Consider the following 5,146-nt stretch of genomic DNA (forward strand, 5'->3'; position numbering starts at 1 on the left):
TTAAGGGGATGGTAGACAGACAATGGCAAGACTTTATTACAACAATCTTTAATCGTGCAAATCCAAGTAAAATTACATTTCTTGCTTTCTTAGTTTCTTGCAGTCTGGTTATCAACTCTTCTTTCTATAACTAGTTATTCTACCCAACATAGCAATGACTCAGACCTCTTCAGTGCTTGCTCACCACTTACAATGATGCACCTTGCCTGACAGCTCTTCATGTCAGTCAAAAGTCTAGGTCAGGCACTTATCAATTGACCCTGTGTTAAAGGTAGGCCCTCATTTCAGCACCTGTCAATAGCAGTTTTTGATGCATTTAGAGTGGAGGCTGTGTGAGTGGAGCTATGTGTAAGTGAGCACATATGGACTTCAAGGAAAGGGCAACATTTCTAAAACTCTGAAAGCAGTCTGGTGTCTGGCTTATGGGTATTTAATGAAAAGACTTTTTTTTTTCATCTTTGTCTAGAGGACAATTTTCGTTACACTAATGTCACTGGGAGATGTGCTGAGAGTGAGAAATGCGGTAAATCTTTCCTATGTGCAGAGCTAAAGCCCTTGCTAATCTCACATCTCTTTTCTAATACAAATGAACACAGATAAAATGCTGGTCTCTTGTACTGTGCTAATGTGGAAGGAGAACCTTTTGATTATTAGCTGCAGTTACCATGAGCTCCCAACCTGGGATGGTGTCTACACTTCTCCTTCTGAGGTGTTAATCACAAATGTGCCAATCCTGTCCCACTTACAAGACAAGGAAAGAAATGTGAACATGTAAAAATTCACAGAGGGGCCCAGGAAAATTTCCCTGACACACTCCTGCTGTGACACCACAGCAATTGAAGAAGGCCTGTCATTTGGTTGTCAACCTTTGACCTCAACCAGACATATTTTGAAATGATGTGAAAAGAATTGCTGTGCTGTACGGCTGGCTCCTTACAGCTTTGCATGTCTGTCCTTGATGTCAGTCAAAAGTAGTTAACTGGCACCCATGGAGTCTAAAAAAAAAACTCCTTTAAAATATCAGTAATGACTTCTGTGAGCAAGACTAGCTCTTGTCAAGTAATGACTTCATGACATAAGGTATTGTTTATCTAGGCATCGTTCTCTTACTTGCATTTTAATGAGCCTAATTAATAATAAGTTAGAAGTCCTCAGCTATTTCTTCACAGCTGGACCATATGCACTAATTACACTGAGTGTGCAAACTTAGACTAATCCCTTCGTCAAAAGAAATATTTTAATTTAAAAAACCTCAATGTACATTTTTTTTCACCTGATTACTTTAAAGATGTAATCTTTTCATTCTGGCAAATTTGCACAGAATCAAAGTAAACCTGGGAGTGGGAGAACTCTATAATTTATAATTTTTCTAGTTGTAGACTTCATTCTTAAAATAATTGAGGAAGATCATTCAAGAGCAGAGCGGTGTCAGGTTCATTTCTGCTGTGCGTTAGGTTCCATAAAGTTAAGGGATAATAATTTTTAAGTTGAAGGATAATCACCAGTGTCTGTGAAAAGATCCTCCCTGAACAGAAGTATAAAAGATAACTATACTTAGGTGCAAACAAGTTGGGGATGTTTCTATTCTCAAAATACAGCAGAATGCATAACACAGTCAGACAATTCCAAAAAGTGATGAGATACTGTTAGTTCCAGTCTAATAATAATGTAGTCAATATTAGATCAAGTATTACTATTTGAAAATAAGAAGCATGATTTTGCCATAAATGTGTATATTTGCAAGTTAATGAAACATAAACTGTTTTTATAACAGTTCTTAGTTTTCTTCTTATAAGTACTTGACTGATATATTGGAGTTTGATTCTTTTTCAACAAGAAAAAGACCATACAATAATTTTCCAATCCTTTGTTGACAAATCTAACCATACCACTGTCCATAGATTGCTATAGGGCACATTAGGAGCTAGAATCAAGAATTACAGTTAATTTCATTCTGATTCTATCACTATATTAGATGGTTAAGTACCCTGATATCAAAATAGTAGTGGTATGACTAACTCAATAACTAAGAAGAGGATGTTCAAAAAAATGTGAGTATCAAAATCCTGCTGGCAGACATGAAAATGGCCAGTCGTCAGACGTTCATATGTTCTCTAACTTCATATCAGTTCAAACTCGTATCTGTCTATCTATCTTCACAGCAGAAGCAGAAATCAAAACAGCCACATGAAACATGAACTCCCTCAAGCAGGATCACTGTTGTCCAGCTATGTTGTTTTCAAACAATAAGACTTTGACAGATTTGAACAGTCCACTTAACAGCTTTTCAGGTTAGTCAGTCACGTGGTAGAATCATATCCATGTGCACTGAAAATAGTCGGATTCTCAAGTCCGTATGTGGAAGTAGATTTTGGGACACTGCATACTGGCAGGTGGTCATACATCTCTTACTTCTTGTTCACTGACTTGAAGCACTGTGAAGAACCGATTTTGATAGCAGCACTGTTATTCCTTTTGACCTTTTTTTTTTTTTTTTTTTAATTCCAGGCTGTTGTTTGAATTGTGTTAGTCTCCTGACTGAAGAACGGTGCTGGTGACTCTTTTGCCTTTTCTGCACTTTGTCTGTAAGGCTCCTTCTTGAAATGAGCAGTTTTTCTCAACAGGTCCCATCGTTGTGTGTGTAGATGTATATGCATGACCCTTTGGAACATATATTTAGTATTATTGTCTGCTGATGGAACCAACACAACCCAAAGAAAACTTTTCCCCATTTACCAAAGGAACAAATTGCTCCTGCACATGATTACACATGAAGACACTAGAGAGCTGGAGTCATCCACTACAGTATTGTCCCTCTTCCTTCATCTCTTCAGCTCTCACCCCCGTGCCAGCCTCAGAATAGTTTCAGTTCTTTCCATCAGTTCCCCAGTATCTGCAACCTCAACATACAGCTGGGTTCTTTCTTAGCAAGTATGCTGTGTACCTGGGCCCAAGTCATCTATTCTTAACACCTAAATATTTTTAACAATAAAGTAATCCCTCTACACTGAAAAAACCTTTTCCCCAACAAAATATGACATTAGTCAGTTACCTCAGCCTGGATGCACGTAAGGAATTGGAGGCTTTTCAGCAAAGGAAAAATTGACCTGATGTAATGAAATTTGGTTTGCCAGACAGAGACCCAGTTTCAGCCTGGAAACTCACTGATGTGGAACTGAAAATGGTTATTTATGGAATTCCTACCCCCACAGGCTGGTCAGGGGCCACATTTGTATCATTCACAGTTTGTTCTGAGGACTATGAAGGCATTTTCAACTTAAATTCTTTTTTTTTATAAAGGCACAAAACTTATGTAAATGTGGGTTGTTTTTTTTTTCTTTCATCAGCTACTTCTGTTCTTTACACTTACATTATGTTGCTTCCACTGCAGTCTCAGGCTAGTAGAATGAAGAGATGAAACCAGGCCACCAAAAGTTGGAACCTTTTCCTCGTCACCTATCCTGACATTGCTCTTGCCACTGTCTATTCTATTCTATGTAGATTAATTTCAACTATTTCACAGAATTTCAGCAATCCCATTGTATCTTTCAGAAGGCTTTTTGGCCATCTAACAAATTTTTCCAATAAGAACTTTTTCCTGATGTGCTCAGCCTAAATTTTCTATTTCTTATTTTCATTCCATTAGCTCCTGATGCACTTTACCTTTCTATAATTCTTCATTCCTTCTGGCTCATCCACCCCACAGATCATTGCAACCCATTAGCTCATCCTCCCCTATTTGTTGTTTAGCCAAGCTTTCACTATGTATCTTCAGACCTTTCAACCTTTGTTTCAATGGAATGCTATTAACCTTTCAAGTATTGACTCTGGAAATATAATAGTTCTTTCATAATGAGTTACTTCATACATAATAGTTTGCATGAAAATTTAATAACTATGCTTTATCTTCTTTTTAGAAAAACAGTCTCAATCAAATTAAGAATAGCTTTTACAAAACTGTAACAAGCGTTTTTGTAATTTGGAACAGAGGGAAACTTTCCAGCAACACAATTAAATGAGTTTGAGGTTTCTATTTAATGTTGTTCTCTTGGAAATCTGAATGCTATTGATTACTTGTCTAATTTGTAGTGTTTCCCTGTGTCTTGCCAGACAAACAGGGTTAGTGCACTAGGCAATCTACCCTTGGTTAAAAACTTATGGTCTAATCCTTAGAGTCTCCCTCTATGCATAGAAAGTGTCTGCCTGCTTTATACAGCAGCTTCCTCTGTGAACAACCCTCACTGCTCTGAAGGGCAATGTGCTGCTAGTAAAGGTATATTTCAGAAAGATAGTTCCTTCTTCTTTTAGGCTTTGGCCTATTTTCACCTTTTTTCTTATGGAGATTTGGAGTAGCTACAGTACATCGAGAGATGTCCTTGGTGTCAGGGTGTGCTCTGGAGCCAGAGGTCCCCTTTAAGGTCCCTTTCATTTCAAAGCCTTTTATGATTGTAGGATTCCATTATTTCCTTTCCAGTGCTGCTATCAGCTGCACTACTACCGCATGCCCAGGAACTCCAGTCGTGAATCAATTGGAAGAAGGAAAAAGAGACTAACTGTACCCAAATTACCTTCTCTGTACTTAATTTATGCTGATGCTAAAGTTTGTTCTCTCAGGACCTTCCAAATATAGACACAGAAATCTTCTCTCCATTGGAAAGCTGAGAATCTCTCCCCTCTAGAAGGTGAGCGCTCCAGTTTATAACCTTGATATATTGTCTGATCCTAACCTTGTTATTTAATTAAGTCTGGGCTCCAGAGCAGTGCAATTCTGAGGCGCTAATACCGTGTTCGGTGAAGAAGAGGACATAGCTGTGCTTTTTTCAAGGGAAAGTACCAGTGTAAGAATGAATGTTTAAATACAATACTAATTATCAGCCACAGAAATTACTTTTACTGTTATAATGCATTTATTTCTTCTTTGCTTCCCATAAGGAAGATCTAGCTAAATTAGGTACATACACAATACACACAATTATTTTTAGCAATGATTAATGGATTAATCTAACCATGTGGAATTAACATATTAGTCTCAATATTGCATCAGATGATAGATTATTTTTCTGGCTTAGGACTTTGAGAGTTCATACAACAGTTCTAGCTGGATTTAGGGAGTGGGGATGTGGTAGATTTCCTTTTTTTTTTTTTT

The sequence above is a fragment of the Pterocles gutturalis genome, unplaced genomic scaffold (assembly GCF_000699245.1).
Source record: "Pterocles gutturalis isolate BGI_N339 unplaced genomic scaffold, ASM69924v1 scaffold1078, whole genome shotgun sequence".
NCBI classification, from domain to species: domain Eukaryota; kingdom Metazoa; phylum Chordata; class Aves; order Pterocliformes; family Pteroclidae; genus Pterocles; species Pterocles gutturalis.